General features: G+C 46.1%; 1 protein-coding gene and 1 non-coding gene across 2 annotated transcripts in view; both read left to right on the top strand.

Moving 5' to 3' along the window:
- The window catches only part of LOC143297364 (high affinity cAMP-specific and IBMX-insensitive 3',5'-cyclic phosphodiesterase 8B-like), a 326,384-nt gene that overhangs the window by 107,022 nt on the left and 202,415 nt on the right, over nt 1–16,947 (top strand). The window lies entirely within an intron of this gene.
- Nucleotides 8,401–8,519, top strand: LOC143297536 (5S ribosomal RNA). Its single transcript, XR_013057285.1, has one exon. It is a non-coding gene; the product is annotated as a 5S ribosomal RNA (ribosomal RNA).

Here is a 16,947-nt window from a genome sequence, read left to right as displayed (position 1 = left end):
CAATTGACTTGATGAAAGGAGGAGACAGGTAATTGAATGTTTGTTGTTTCATCTTTCATCTCTCTCTCTCCTTCCCCCCCCCCCCCTTCTGCCTTTCAGTTTAGTTTAGTGAGGTTTCGCGTTAGAAACTGACAATTGAATTGATTATAGAAGGAGACAGGTGACTGAATGTTGTTTTATTTCTCTCTCTCTGTCTCTCTCTGTCTCTCTCTCTCTGTATATATATATAGTGATAAGAAACTATAGGGAGAGCTGCACAGTACAAGGACTTCAGAGAAGAAGCCCCCCTCAGTCAAGAGTTTCGGCCCTTAACTCCTTACACTCTAAGGGGGCCGGGCCGCACCCAGGTCATGACTCCTGGATGCCCTTGTATTGCCGACTTTTCTTTATTATATACATACATACATACATACATATATATATATATATATATATATATATATATATCTCCCATAATGGATTCATCATTCGTCAGTTGTGCTTCAGTGATTATTCTGAAAGAAAAGAATCTTCGCTGCACATGACGGGCGCAATAGCCGAGTGGTTAAAGCGTTGGACTTTCAATCTGAGAGTCCCGGGTTCGAATCTCGGTAACGGCGCCTGGTGGGTAAAGGGTGGAGATTTTTTTTACGATCTCCCAGGTCAACATGTGCGCAGACCTGCTAGTGCCTGAACCCCCTTCGTGTGTATGTGCAAGCAGAAGATCAAATACGCACGTTAAAGATCCTGTAATCCATGTCAGCGTTCGGTGGGTTATGGAAACAAGAACATACCCAGCATGCACGCCCCCGAAAGCGGAGTATGGCTGCCTACGAGGCGGGGGGTAAAAACAGTCATATACGTAAAAGCCCACTCGTGTGCATACGAGTGAACGTGGGAGTTGCAGCCCACGAACGCAGAAGAAGAAGAAGAAATTCGCTGCACATAAAAAAAAAAAAAAAAGCAAGCGGGTTCAACGAACAGCCCAGAACGATTGACTGAAGAAAAGGGTAAGGACCCGCACACTGCAGAGCTGACTTAGTAGGTAGTGCTCAGCTGGGAAAGGACCGAATCCGTCGGTCGGTTAAGATCAGAGGGACCAAAGAGGAAATCTTTCGCCAAACATCTTGACTCTCCAGCGTGACAACAAATACGTAAAGCAATTAAAGGGGAGAGAGAGAGGGGGGGTGGGGGGGGGGGGGGGTGGGGGGTGGGGGGGAGGGAGGGAGGGAGAGAGAGAGAGAGAGAGAGAGAGAGAGAGAAGTCGCCAAACATCTAGACTCTCTAGCGTCACAACAAATACGTAAGGCGATTAAAGGGGAGAGAGAGAGGAGGGAGAGAGAGAGAGAGAGAGAGAGAGAGAGAGACAGACAGACAGACAGACAGACAGACAGAGAGCATGGGAAGTCGCCAAACATCTAGACTCTCCAGCGTCACAACAAATACGTAAGGCAATTAAAGGGGAGAGAGAGAGAGAGAGAGGTGGGGGGAGGGAGAGAGAGAGAGAGACAGAGAAAGAGAGAGAGAGAGAGCATGGGAAGGTAGGATAGTGGGTGAGGGAGGGAGAAAAGGGGGAGGGGGGCTAGTGGAGAGAGAGAGAGAATGAATGAATGAATGAATGGTTTATTCATTATAGGCCAAGGCTCCTAAATGAAGGTGTATGTAACAACATAATTATACCGTCACACAAAAATATTGGTATACAGACTGTTATGAACACAGTGTTTTTCTTATTTTAAATGCTCAATACAAAAATACACACATATTTTTTTTTTTTACTACCTTTTGGTTTGTTGAAGACATTAGCATAGTAAAACGGAAGAGAGTAGGCTGCCTATAATATTTTTTCTGGGATAAACTGTTGTCTGAATCACGGGGCATACTAGAACGAAATATACTTCATCTTGAGAGAGAGAGAGAGAGAGAGAGAGAGAGAGAGAGAGAGAGAGAAAACAACACACACACACACACACACACACACACACACACACACACACACAGAGCAAAAGCCATTGAAAAAATGCGAAAAAGACAGTTACAGTAATTCTGACGGGGAGCGTCGACACCCCCCTTCCCTCCCTCCATCCCTCCCTCCCCCTTCACACCACCCCCACCTCCCTTCTTCTTATCCTTCTTCCTCCCTACCCAACCCAACCCATCCCCCACCCAGACAGCATCCTTCACCTTTCAGTGCTGGCTCAAGGTCCACAGGAAGCCATCTTTCACGGCTTTTCCGGCAAGGGACACAACTAGACATTAGAAGGGGGGGGGGGGGGGGGGGGGGAGTGGGAGGGATGGGGGGCCAGGGGGGGGGGGGGGGGGCGACGGGGGACCTTCTCTCGCGGCGTCAGATGATGTCATAGTGTCACGTGGGGTTCCTTTTCATCTCTCTCTCTCTCTCTCTCTCTCTCTCTCTCTCTGTCTCCCTGTCTCTGTCTCTCTTTCTCTGTTTCTCCAATTCACCCGTAGCCCTAGATTTGTGGTGAATGACTGACCTAATTTTCGGTCACGCTGTTCCTTCCTTGGTCGGTTACCGCTGTTTATTTTTTGTGTGTGTTAAATTAAAAAAGAATTATTACAATTTTTTTTTTTTTTTTTACAATCTATTTTTGTTAAGTCATTTCGTTGTTGTTTTTCATTTTTTTCTTCTTCTGACCCCTCCCCCCCCCCACCCACACCTTCTTACGTTCCTTCTCATTGCTCCTCCTCCGTCTCCTCTTCCTTCTTCTTTTCCTACTCCTCCTCCTTCCTCTTCTCCTTCTCCCTCTCCTTCTCCTCTTTCTCTTTCTTCTCCTCCTCCTCCTCTTCCTTCTTCTCCTCCTCCTCCTCTTTTTTCTTCTCCTTCTCCTCTTTCTCCTTCTCCTCCTTCCTCCTCCTCCTTCTCCTCTTTCTCCTTCGTTGTCATCTTCCACCCCTTCTCCGTTTCTTTTTTCCTTTTCTCACTCCAATTCTCTATTGTGTTTTTCTTTTTCCTGTATTTTCTTCTGTCTCTCCTTCTCAAAGAAACTGTTTCATTCCTTCTTTTGTTTCACATTCTCTGTTCGTTTCTTCTTCTTCTTCATCCTCCTCCTCCTCCTCATCTTCTTGTTCTCCTTCTCCCCCTCCTCCTCCTCCTTCTTCTTCATCCTCCTCCTCCTCTTTTTCTTCTTCTTGTTCTCCTTCTCCCCCTCCTTCTTCTTCATCCTCCTCCTCCTCTTCTTCTTCTTCTTGTTCTCCTCCTCCTCCTCTTCTTCTTCTTCTTCTCTTCCTCCTCCTCCTCTTTCTTCTTCTTCTTCTTTATCCTCCTCCTCTTCTTCTTCTTCTCTTCCTCCTCCTCCTCCTCTTCCTTCTTCTTCTTGACACTGTTCTGTTGTCGGTCTCTGTTTGCTGTCTTCCTTTTCTTGACCTTTTCCTTTCTCTTCTTTCTCATTTTCTGTGTCCTTCATCTGTTGACATTGTGCTTGATGTTGTTGCTCTTGTCATTCTTGTTATTATCCTTTTTTTTTTTACTCACTTGTGTAAACAAAGTGAGTCTATGTTTTAACCCGGTGTTCGGGTGTGTGTGTGTGTGTGTGTGTGTGTGTGTGTGTGTGTGTGTGTGTGTGTGTGTGTGTGTGTGTGTGTGTGTGTGTTTGTGTCTGTGTGTCCGTGGTAAACTTTAACATTGACATTTTCTCTGCAAATACTTTGTCAGTTGACACCAAATTTGGCATAAAAATAGGAAAAATTCAGTTCTTTCCAGTCATCTTGTTTAAAACAATATTGCACCTCTGGGATGGGCACAAAAAAAAAAAAGAAAAAGAAAAAAGAAGCCTAATTATATGCAAACTGCATTTACTGTATTATTTCTATTTTTTGTATTATCTAAACTTGGCACTTTGACCTCTTATTGTGACACAACAACAAGAGGAGTCATTATTATCATTTTTTGTTCAAACAGGAACTTCTGTTGCTAAGCATGGAATTTTTATTTATTTTTGCAAACGTTTTGGTGCAGATAGTAAAAAAAAAAGAAGGGAAATTACTCTGTAATTAATGCTAGGGGACTTAATTTATCACAAGTGAGTCTTGAAGGCCTTGCCTCTCTTGTTTTTGTTTTTGTTATTCTCCTTGTTATGAGTGTTGTTGTTGTTGTTGTTCGTGTTTCTCTTGTCAGTCTACTTCTGTTTATTCTCGTGTGTGTGGGGTTTTTTTTTGGGTTTTTTTTTTTGTTATACAACTACTGCTGCTACTGCTACAACAACAACAACTACTATTGCTACTGCTTCTACTCTCTTTGTTTTTTTTCTTGTTGTTGTCTTCCTCTTTTTCGTTCTCGTATACACACCCTCTCCCCTACCTCCTTCCCTCTTTTATCTGTGTCTTCTCTTTCTCTTTTTATCATCATCATCATCACCATCATCATCATCATCATCATAGTCATCATCATCATCATCATCATCAGCAGCAGCAGCAGCAGCAGCAGCATCAGTGTATTATCTTGGTTAATCTACAACTACTCCTTTGAATCATAATGGTGGTGATGATGATGATTATTATGATGATGATCATCATCATCGTTATTTATATTTACTTGTTTAATCAACAACTGCTCCTTTGAAATGATGTCTTATACTCACTCACTCTTCTTTTTCTTTTTATGTCATGATCAAAGGAAAAGAAACAAGAAAAGAAAAAAAAAATCAACACACGCACACACGCACGCCGACAAACACAAACACAGACACGCAGACAGGAACTCACTAACACACACACAAACACACACACACGCACGCACACACGCACGCACACACACACACACACACACACACGCACGCACGCACGCACGCACACACACACACGCACACACACACGCACGCACACACACGCACACACACACACACACACACACACACACACACACACGCACACACACACACACACACACACACACACACACACACACACACTTCATGCACCAGTTTGTTGAAGTCTGTACATTTGTACTTGTATTTCTTTTTATCGCAACAGATATCTCTGTGTGAAATTCGGGCTGCTCTCCCTGCGTGAAGTTTTATCTGTTTTTCCTATCGAAGTGGATTTTTCTACAGAATTTTGCCAGGAACAACCCTTATGTTGCCGTGGCTTCTTTTACGTGCGCTAAGTGCATGCTGCACACGGGACCTCGGTTTATCGTCTCATCCCAATGACTGGTTTCCAGACCACCACTCAAGGTCAAGTGGACGGGGAGAAAATATCGGCGGCTGAGCCGTGATTCGAACCAGCGCGATCAGATTCTCTCGCTTCCTAGGCGGACGCGTTACCTCAAGGCCATCACTTCACCGGATAAACACTTTCGTCCAGCCAGTGGCGGTGCAGTGCACAGGGTGTGGGAAGAGGGGGAGATGACTGCTCGTGTGTCAGTGACATCGCCAGAAGAACGAAAGCTGTCTTCCACGTGCACTGAAATGGCCAAGCTGTCTCTCTGCCACGTGCAGTGAAATGGCCAAGCTGTCTGTCACGTGCAGTGAAATGGCCAAGCTGTCTCTCTGCCACGTGCAGTGAAATGACCAAGCTGTCTGTGAAATGGCCAAGCTGTCTGTCACGTGCAGTGAAATGGCCAAGCTGTCTTCCACGTGCAGTGAAATGGCCAAGCTGTCTTCCACGTGTAGTGAAATGGCCAAGCTGTCTGCTACGTGCAGTGAAATGGCCAAGCTGTCAGTGAAATGACCAAGCTGTCTGCCACGGGCAGTAAAATGGCCAAGCTGTCTCTCTGCCACGTGTAGTGAAATGGCCAAGCTGTCTTCCACGTGCAGTGAAATGGCCAAGCTGTCTGCTACGTGCAGTGAAATAGCCAAGCTGTCTGCAGTGAAATGGCCAAGCTGTCTGCCACGTGCAGTGAAATGGCCAAGCTGTCTGCCACGTGTAGTGAAATGGCCAAGCTGTCTGTCCCACGGGCAGTAAAATGGCCAAGCTGTCTGCAGTGAAATGGCCAAGTTGTCTCTTTGCCACGTGTAGTAAAATGGCCAAGCTGTCTGTCCCACGGGCAGTAAAATGGCCAAGCTGTCCCTCTGCGAAGTGCAGTGAAATGGCCAAGCTGTCTCTCTGGCAAGTGCAGTGAAATGTCGAAGCTGTCTGTTGCGTGCAGTGAAATGGCCAAGTTGTCTGCTACGTGCCGTGAAATGGCCAAGTGCAGTGAAATGGCCAAGCTGTCTGCTACGTGCCGTGAAATGGCCAAGCTGTCTGCTACGTGCAGTGAAATGGCCAAGCTGTCTGCTACGTGCCGTGAAATGGCCAAGTTGTCTGCTACGTGCAGTAAAATGGCCAAGCTGTCTGCTACGTGCAGTAAAATGGCCAAGCTGTCTGCTACGTGCAGTGAAATGGCCAAGTTGTCTGCTACGTGCAGTAAAATGGCCAAGCTGTCTGCTACGTGCAGTGAAATGGCCAAGTTGTCTGCTACGTGCAGTAAAATGGCCAAGCTGTCTGCTACGTGCAGTGAAATGGCCAAGCTGTCTGCTACGTGCAGTGAAATGGCCAAGCTGTCTGTCACGTGCAGTGAAATGGCCAAGCTGTCTGTTACGTGCAGTGAAATGGCCAAGCTGTCAGTGAAATGACCAAGCTGTCTGCTACGTGCCGTGAAATGGCCAAGCTGTCTGCTACGTGCAGTAAAATGGCCAAGCTGTCTGTAGTGAAATGGCCAAGCTGTCTGCTACGTGCAGTAAAATGGCCAAGCTGTCTGTAGTGAAATGGCCAAGCTGTCTGCTACGTGCAGTAAAATGGCCAAGCTGTCTGCCACGTGCAGCAAAGTGGCCACAGTTGAGGAGGTGGCGGTGGGAAGCAGCAGTGGAAGAAGTCTTGGACCGAATGAAGTTTCAGCCAACTATCTATCATTATATGTTTACACCGTGTTGTCGGTAGCGAACCCAAATCATTTGAAGTTTAGCGGATCAGATGTTCTGGCAAACGAGAGATGTTTAAAAGAGATTAAAAAAAAAAAAATGAATATTTTTTTTTTTAGAGGTCACATTGTCCCCGTCAACGCCATTTTTTTATTTATTTTTTTTTTTTTATCGTATGCATTTTCCGTTTTCGTATCTGGGCGCGGTTTTGTTTAATTTGAATACATTTCCATTATTAAGTTTGGAAGTCTAATCCCACAAGCTGTTTCAAATGGCATCCCCACCTCCTCTTCTTCATTCTCTCGTCTTAAAAGCCCTTTCCTTAAAAGGAATATGTATATAGATAGATAGATAGATACACACACACACACACACACACACACACACACACACACACACACACACATATATATATGCCATTTTGAGTTTAACGACCTGCTGGCTTGCACTCGAAAAGGTCAAGTTATTCAGTTTTTCAAAGCATTTTTTTTTTTTTTTTAATGATTAATCGTGACGCACCGTCAAGGAATTTATGTCATGTCAACACTGACGTCATCTCGTGAGAAGAACATGTTCTTTAAGTAAAATAAGTGAAGCGTGATACACTGCTTTTTGCGTTCGACGACATGAAAGCAAACAAAACTCGTTCGCAAGTGGTATAATTATGTACAAAGTGTATTGCTGACTGAAATAATTATTCAGATAGTCTTTTATTTTAGTTGTTAAAATCTATAACATTAATGTTGCTCGTGATTCTCAATTCAGTTTACCCAAAATTTCGTACATCATTTCTTTTCTTCTTCTTTTTTTTAAAAATCTAGTTTTTATGTTTAATAATGCATGCATTTCAAACGTAGGCGTATAAAATAGAAATAGAAGAAACAACAAGAAAAAAACAAACAAACAAGAAGCACACCCACACACACGCACACACCCACACGCACACACACACACGCACACACACGCGCGCGCGCGCTCAAGCAAGCAAGCAAAGCAGCCAACGTTCAGATTGAAGCCAGTACAATTGTGCACGGGGAAACTTTCGCACAAACAACAACAACAACAACAACAACAAAAATAACAACCCCAAAACGTTGACGACAGTTGTGATCGTCATCAGTTAGGAGTGTTTACTAGGCTGACCATGTTTGTCTTCCAGAGTGCTGTCCCCTTACATCATCCGGGATTGTCCCCGGCGCGCGTGCGTGACGTCAAACGTCCCCCCCCCCCCCTACCCCCCGTCCCATCGAATTAAATCGATGAATCAGTGCTTAGTTAGTGACTCTGACAGTTCCCAATGGTGGCAATTATAAGCCCTCCTTCCCTCTCCCAGCTACCTGTTATTTTATCTTATCCCCCCCCCCCCCCCCCCAGGCCCCCGCCCCCTGCGATGATCCATAAATGGTTTGACCAGGATCCGTTTGTATGAAAACAGCTTCGTAGGTACTATACCTTACACAGAGCTCCAGTCATGTTGTGTGTTGAGTGTTTCGGCTTCGTAGAAATAGAGTATGAATGAATAATGAAAAAAAAATGAAGTGATGGCGGTTACGATCATTTATACAAAGACGGCCATACCACGTTGAAAACACCGGTTCTCGTCCGATCACCGAAGTTAAGCAACGTCGGGCCCGGTTAGTACTTGGATGGGTGACCGCCTGGGAACACCGGGTGCTGTTGGCATTCCTTTTCTCAAGGCCTGACTAAGCGCGTTGGGTTACGCTGCTGGTCAGGCATCTGCTTGGCAGATGTGGTGTAGCGTATATGGATTTGTCCGAACGCAGTGACGCCTCCTTGAGCTGCTGAAACTGAAACTATACAAAGACCCCCATGACCGATCATGACGCAAAGTGACAGCTTTCATGACATAGAAATCAACACTGACGTCGTCTCGTGAGCAGACTATAATGGAGTCTCCCGTCGGACCGACGGACGAGTAGGTAGGCAGGCTTATCTGTCGGTGTGTGTCCTCATATGGGAGAAGAGGCCGATTCTGGATGCGCAGTACTTCCCACAGGTGCTGCAAGGGAAAACGTCTCCAGAAGTTGAGCCCTGCTTCCTTCGCTAGGGTGTTGGAGGGCTAGCTCGACGTTCCGACATTAGCCTGGTTGATTGACCAGCACAGGTGACTGTTTTTTGTTTTTTTTAGTGAAGAGTAGTGTAGTCCCTTCCCCACTCTCTCGCCTACCGACACTCACAGTCCCACAGGTGCAGATACTGCCACGTGTGGACGGCCTCGGCAGGTGCAGGTTTTTCTTCGGAGTTCCGCCCCCTAGGAGGACTTCCAGCCAAGGATAAGAGTCACACAGCCATGCACCTTCTTCTTCCGCATCAGCAGCGTTTCACGTGAACACCTGGATTCACAAGTCATGTGCGCCTGCAGAACGGACATGGCATCATTACGCACACACATCAGGACAGAACCATGTTCTTGAAACACAAAGCACACAAATGTTTATAATGATAATAATAATAATAATAATAATAATAATATTAATATTATTATTATTATAAATAATAGTAATAGTAATATTATTATTATTATTATTATTGTTGTTGTTGTTGTTAGTGTTATTATTATTATTATTACGATACTACTACTAACAATATGATGCCGGAAATATTACAGACAATGTATATGATTTCTGAATTATAAGCAAATCTAAATCTCATATATACGACCAAGGGTTTTAATCTACAACCCCCCCCCCCCAACCCCCACCATCCCCTTTTCTCGCCCTCATCACCCACCCCCCTTACACCCACACCCGGTACCCCACCACACCCCATCTTTCACTCACCCACTCACTCACTCACTCTCTCTCTCCACCCTCCTGAAGCAAAGATATGTAGTTTCGTTGTCGATGTAACGGGGGGGGGGGGGGGGGGGGTTACCCTGCCTTCTCACGCAGCTGAAAACAAACCTGCAGCGCATGGCGTGTGCGTGGGGTGGCTCATGTTTAATTCCATTGTCAACGACCTCCACCACTACGTACAGCGACTCCCACAGTGTGGACAATACTTGTGTTGTGGGGATGGATGTCGATAGATGGAGACAAACCTTTTGTTGTGTGGTCGATTGTTGGAGGAAGGGGGGTTGGGGGTAAGAGGGAGGGAGGGAGGGGGGGGGGACAAAAGAATCGAAGAGAAGACAAAAAGATGCACAAACACACACACACACGCACGCACGCGCGCACACTTCATGAATGGGATTTTTCTTTCTTTCTTACTTTCTCCGTGGTGCGTTGGGGAAATTTTCTTTTTCTTTCTTGGTTTAACTCTCTCCATACGAACGGCGAAAGAGACGACATTAACAGCGTTTCACCCCAATTACCACCATCAAAATATTGCAAGCGGAAGGCTCTTATACTGAAGAGGTGAATGTTGACAAAGAATACCACAATTCTGACGACGGAAACTACTAAAGGTTGGGTCATTGAGACACCCACTGGACATCCGAGGGGTCTGTGTAGAGGAGAAGAGAGGACTGGCCGTACTGAGTGAGTTAAGGGATGAAGGAAGGATAAGGTTATACTAGTAATGACTTAAAAAGAATAACACAATGCTACTTGCACAGTTTCTGTTCCCACTTCCTGGTTACTTCCTTCCCCCTTGCCCACCATCCTTCTCCCTCTCGCCCTCCCCCCTCCCTTCCCCCCCACACACACCTCCCCCCCCCTCGCTCTCCCCCTAAACCCTCGCTGACATCACCTTCCCCTCCCCCAGGAAAGAAGGTATTATTGGAGTGATGGGGGGGGGGAACAGCAACTCAACGTTACACAATTTCTGCTCTAGTTCCCCGTCACTCCTCCTCCTTGTCCATCCACCTTCCTCACCCATCCACACCGCTCTCCCCCCCCCCCCCTAAACCCTTCCCGTCCGTCCCCCGCCCTTAAATAAGAAAGTAAAAAAAATGATTGGGGTTTGCGGGGGACGTGGAGTGATGGTCTAGAGGTAACGCGTCCGCTTAGGAAGCGAGAGAATCTGAGCGCGCTGGTTCGAATCACGGCTCAGCCGCCGATATTTTCTCCCCCCCTCCACTAGACCTTGAGTGCTGGTCTGGACGCTTAGTCATTCGGATTAGACGATAAACCAAGGTCCCGTGTGCAGCATGGACTTAGCGCACGTTAAAGAACCCACGACAACAAAAGGGTTGTTCCTGGCAAAATGCTGTAGAAAAATTCACTTCGATAGGAAAAGCAAATAAGATTGCACGCAGGAAAAAAAAAAAAAAAAAAGGGTGGCGCTATTAGTGTAGCGACGCGTTCTCCCTGGGGACAGCAGCCCGAATTTCACAAAGAGAAATCTGTTGTGACAAAAAACAAAACAACCCCCCCCCCCCCCAAAAAAAAAAAAAACCCAACAAACAACAACAACAAAGTCTGTTTCAGTTTCAGTAGCTCAAGGAGGCGTCACTGCGTTCGGACAAAACCATATACGCTACACCACATCTGCCAAGCAGATGCCTGACCAGCAGCGTAACCCAACGCGCTTAGTCAGGCCTTGGGGAAAAAAAAAAAAAAAAAAAAAAAAAAAAAAAAAAAGTACTCCACGTTTAACAATTTCTGTTCTTCCCGTCCCTCGCTCCCTCCCTCCCTCCCCCCCTCCCCTTGTCCACTCACCTACTCCGCCCCACACCACTCCGCCCCCCCCCCCCCTAAAAAAACAACAACAACAAAAAAAACCCTCGCCAACACCGCCTTCCCCCAGAAAGAGGAAGGTAAAGAAAGAAGGTATTGTAGGAGTGATGGGGATACAAAGTACTCGACGTTACACAGTTTCTGTTCTAGACCTCGTCCCTTCTTGTCCAGTCACCTTTTCCACCCCTCACCGCCCCCCCACCCCCCTAAACCCTCACCCCCCCCCTTAAATAAGAAAGTATAAAAATGGTGGGGGTTTGGGGGATGGGGATAGAATGACTCCACGTTACACAATTTCTGTTCTAGACCCCGTCTATCCATCCTTCTTGTGCACTCACTTTCTCCACCCCTTACCGCTCCCCCCCCCCCCGCTCCCCCCCCCCCCCCACACCTCCTCCCTAAACCGTCGTCAACGCCGCCTCACCCTCCCCCCTTCCCCCAAATTTAGAAGGTGTTGTAGTGATTGGGGGAGGGGGTGGGCGGGGGGGGGGGGGGGTGGAAGTACTCCACGTTACACAATTTCTGTTCTCTCCCCCACCTCCTCCACACCCCCACCTTGTCCACTCGCCATCTCCACCCCACACTGTTCTCCCCCCCAAAAAAAAACCCGCGCCCCCTCCCCCTCCACTCCACCCCCCCTCTCCCCTGAAGGAAATTGAAGAGAACGTGATGAATACAATCAAGAAAGGGAGAGGTATGAACAGAAGTAGAAAGAGAGACAGACCAGAGAGACAGAGACAGAGGAGAGAGACACAGAGAGGCAGAGAGAGAGACAGAGGAGAGAGACAGAGAGAGGCAGAGAGAGAGAGACAGAGACAGAGACAGAGGAGAGGGACAGAGAGAGGCTGAGAGAGAGAGAGAGAGACAGAGGAGATAGACAGAGACAGAGAGACAGAGGAGAGAGGCAGAGAGAGAGAAAGAGAGAGAGAGACAGACAGACAGAGGCAGAGGAGAGAGAGAGAGGTACAGAGAGAGTCCGTGAACAATAATGCCATCCCATCTTTTCTACCATTCAGAGAGAGACAGAGAGAGACAGACACAGAGACAGAAGAGAGAGAGAGAGGAGAGAGAGAGGCAGCGAGAGAGGAGAGAGAGAGAGAGAGAGAGAGAGTCGGTAGAAAGTCGATAGTGATTATGAGTTCATTTGTACTGCGATCCATTGTCACTGGTCAGGAAGTGTACTGTTGCCACACCTGTCAACCCCTATGTAGAGCAGATATTATCTGCCGAGTTCTTGATGTAACTTTTTCGTACTGGTAAAGTGAATGTTTTTTGGTTTTTTTAAGAAGAAATTCTTTGGCATCGCACATTGATATGAAGCAAATATTACCTCACCACAAATGCGGAGAGAGAGAGAGAGAGAGAGAGAGAGAGAGAGAGAGAGAGAGACTTTATAATCAACAGGATAAAAAAAAATATCAGATATTGCGTAGTCTTCCTATCTGTCCTTCTAACAACAACAGTAACAACAACAACAACAACAATAACATCAACAGTGATGCTGATGCTGATGATGTTAATAATGATGATGATAAAAAGAAGAAGAAAGAGGGAGAATGAGAGAGAGAGAGAGAGAGAGAGAGAGAGAGAACGAACGAACGAACGAACGAAGTTTTTTTTTTTTATTGAGGGAAGTGGAATAAGCATACATGTGCTTTTTTTCACCCAGCCCCCAGGGCAAATGGAAAATGAAAATAAATCAAAACGTCCACAAAGTACCAAAGAGATGAAGAAATAAAGACATGACATTCACACACACACATTCAAACATGCACATCTACATAATCCTGATACAAACATCATATTATGAAGGAAAAAGATCACCCCCCCCCCTCCTCCTCTCCAAAGAAACAAAAGAAACAAACAGACCCTCCCAAGCCCCCCTCGTCCCTCGCCACCCCCCCCACCCCCCTCGCCCCCAGAAAAAAAGTATGCAGGACACTGATTGTGGTTGTATATCATTAAGTAGTGCGATAGAGGTTAGACATACAATTAAACTATAATATGCGTATTCAATAAGAGAGTCAAGTTCAGTAGGATTGTTGACATATTTGTCTATAAGGTGTGTATGGTAATGTTTTTTTAAATTCTTTAAGAGAGAGAGAGAGAGGGGGGGGACAGAGAGAGAGGGGGACACAGAGAGAGAGGGACAGAGAGAGAGGGAGAGAGAGAGAAGGGGGGGGAGATACGGATACGGATGGTTTATTCAATAATAAGGCCATGGCCCCTCATGAAGGGGGTACAGTGAACAGTAATTCACACCAATAAATGCATACTAACAACAATACACGTCGGTAAATGTTCAACGACAAGCTGAGAATACACAACAAATAATTAACTACATAATGAAGGGGGAGAGAGAGAGGGAGAGAGAGAGAGAGAGGGACAGAGAGAGAGGGAGAGAGAGAAGGGGAGAGAGAGAGGGAGAGAGAGGGAGAAGGGGGAGAGAGAGAGGGAGAAGGGGGAGAGAGAGAGAAGGGGGGAGAGAGAGAGGGAGAGAGAGGGAGAGAGAGAGAAGGGGAGAGAGAGAGAGGGAGAAGGGGGAGAGAGAGAGAGGGAGAGAGAGAGAAGGGGGGAGAGAGAGAGAGAGAGAGAGAGAGAGAGAGAGAGAGAGCACCACAAAGTGGACAGAACCAAAGACAGAAAGTGAATGTTCACACAGCTCAGAAAATACAGAGAGGAGCAAGCACGGGGAATTCCCCTCCGGTTTGTTGATGATGTTCACGGTCTTTTCACTGACTCCGCATCATTTGGTTTTCTTCTTCCTCAACACCTTTCCCTGCCAAGACGTTTTTGTTGTTGTTGTTGTTGTTGTTGTTGTTGTTCTGCTGCGCTAACTACTGAGGCGTTCTGCTAGAGTTTGTGCTTAACGTTTAACCCTTTCACCGCCAGTCAATTTAGAGTACAGAATTCCCTTGTGGTACAAACACAGAAAAGACAATGGCTAAGAATAGCTGGGGATTCCCCCCTGCGATGTATAGAAAATATGGCCTGTCCTACCACCAAACATTAAGAGAAGTAGGTTCGTGGATAACAGACCAATGAGTGGTCACCTTTCAGTGACATGGGTCCTCTACCACGCCTGTGCATAAACGCGAGCTTGGCGGTGAAAGGGTTAAACAGAACAGCATGGTTTCACAAGGAACGTCTCCCATTTCTGTAACAGCGCTTTTCGTGATAATGGAAATTACCAGCTGTGTCTGAGCACTCTGCAGAGAAAGTGCTTTTTTTCTCTCTTTTTTTATAGAAATAGTTAAGAAAACAGCAGTATAAGTATCTCAACTTCCGGGGAGGCTGGGAAAGATATTATTATTATTATTGGAAGACGTTTTAATGACCATGTCATATACTTTTTTTTTTCAATTCTGTGTCAGTGCACTTTTCAATTTTATTCAAGCTGTATCGTATCCCAACTGGTCCAGTTGATTTTAACGATTTACTGGTGAATAGATGTTTTCACATCAGGAATCAACTTGATGATTTCTGTGAAACAAGCATCATGGTTATAAGCACGTATCCGGGAATCGGAAAAAAAAATCTAATGCATAGATCTTCATATAGCACTTTCGCTTGGAAACTGTTTTTCTTTCTTTTTTTTTTTTTTAATAATGTCTTTTTTTCTTTTTCTTTTTTAACAAACATTTTTTATTGATGCAAGACTTTCAAGCCTGGAAAATGTGTAATCAGGAAAAGCAAAACAAAACAACAACAACAAAACGAAACAAAAGAAAAATTCTTCGTTTAAAATCACCGTGTGTATAATTTCAGGTTTTTGTTTTTTGTTGTTGTTTTTTTCTGGCAAGCGTTATTTTTGTAACCTAAATCTTCAGGCCAGGAACGCAAGTAATTATCCCGAAGCGAGAGAGAGAGAGAGAGAGAGAGAGAGAGAGGGGGGGGGGGGTCGTTTCCGAAGCGCACAGTAATTATGAACCGAGAAGCAGGCACTGCAGTCCTCTGCCGTAACAGAGAGGTGCAGAACCGCCAAGTTGCTTTTTTTTTTTTTTTTTTTTTCCCCAGGCGGCCAACACCTGTTCACACCTGGTCACACACCTGGTCACACCTCAGTTCATCCCAGTTCTCTCTTTCACCGTCACATTAACTACCGTTGGACTGACAAACGTAGGGGTATTAACGCTTCGTTTGGTTTGGGTCGGAGGGAGAGGGAAGGGGACAGAGGAGGGGTGTGCTGTTTGGGAAGGGGGTAGGGGGGTTGGGAAGGGGTGTGGGGGGGGGGGGGGGGGGGAGGGAGGGGGGGGGGTGCGAATAGGGAGAAAGAGCCGATGGAATGTGACACTTGAAACGTCTTCATCGTTGTTCGTTGTTGTATGGCCACACGTTCGTGTTAAAAGTATTCATGTGCAGGAAACATGCTGTTAACATTAATAGTGTTAATAAACCGTCATCATGATGACGATGTCAGTGATGTCTGAAAAAACAAAAACAAAAACAAAAAACCCAAAAAAACAACAACAACAAAAAAACAAAAACAAAAAAGTCCAGGAGCCAGTTGCATTGCTTGGTTCTAACTTTTTGACAGTTACACGTAACTAAATTCCTACGTTGACCGAACTACGCCATTGGTCAGTTCCAAACTACACACAGGTAGTAGCGGGTTACGACCATACTAGGCTCTTCCGTCCGAGCAATGCAGCTGGCTCCTGGTAGGAGAATATCACAACTCTTGACCGAACTACGCCAATGGTCAGTTCCAAACAACACACAGTTAGTAGCGGGTTACGACCATACTAGGCTCTTCCGTCCGAGCAATGCAGCTGGCTCCCGGCAGGAGAATATCACAACTCTTCAGCTGCCAACAGTTAATTGCGCTGCCTGGAGAAGACTTTTCAAGCAAAGAGGGAAGGGAAGCGACGCATTATACAAAACAGGCAGTATGTATGGGTTGACAAGTTCCTTTCAGTCTCTTCACCGAATCCCTGTTCAATTTGCACGCTCATGTCCCCCATGGTAACCGTGACGTACATTTGACGTCACGGGGCACTGCCCGCACTGTGCGGAGCTATGCACGAGAACGGGCGGAGCCAATCAGATCGCTTGACCGCGGAGGCATCCATTAGCATCTGCGGAGACTATGAGATACCCACGCCATTCTGAAAAAACCTCGGGTTTCTGTCTGCCTCGTGTCAACAGCTTCGTTTCACAGTGCGAGGTAGAGAGGGGTGGTGGGGTGGTGGTGGTTGGTGTTTGCGTTTGACTCCCCCCCCCCCCAGCCCCTCCCCCCCCCCCTCCGCCCCCCCTCTCTCTCTGTGTTCTGTCTGACCATCTGTCTGCACGTGCCGTGTGTCTATCGGCCACCTGTTGCTGTATCTTGTGTAGAAAATGACATGAAGACCAGCTGGCTCCTGAGAATTCGCTTGTCAGTTTCTGTTTTATTAAACGCGAATCTGTGTGACAACCTTAATCCTCTTTTTTTTTTGGTTTTGTTTTGTTTTGCTTTGTTTTTCTGTCATCTT

The sequence above is a fragment of the Babylonia areolata genome, chromosome 22 (assembly GCF_041734735.1).
Source record: "Babylonia areolata isolate BAREFJ2019XMU chromosome 22, ASM4173473v1, whole genome shotgun sequence".
NCBI classification, from domain to species: Eukaryota; Metazoa; Mollusca; class Gastropoda; order Neogastropoda; family Buccinidae; genus Babylonia; species Babylonia areolata.
This window is presented reverse-complemented; position numbering and strand designations above follow the sequence as displayed.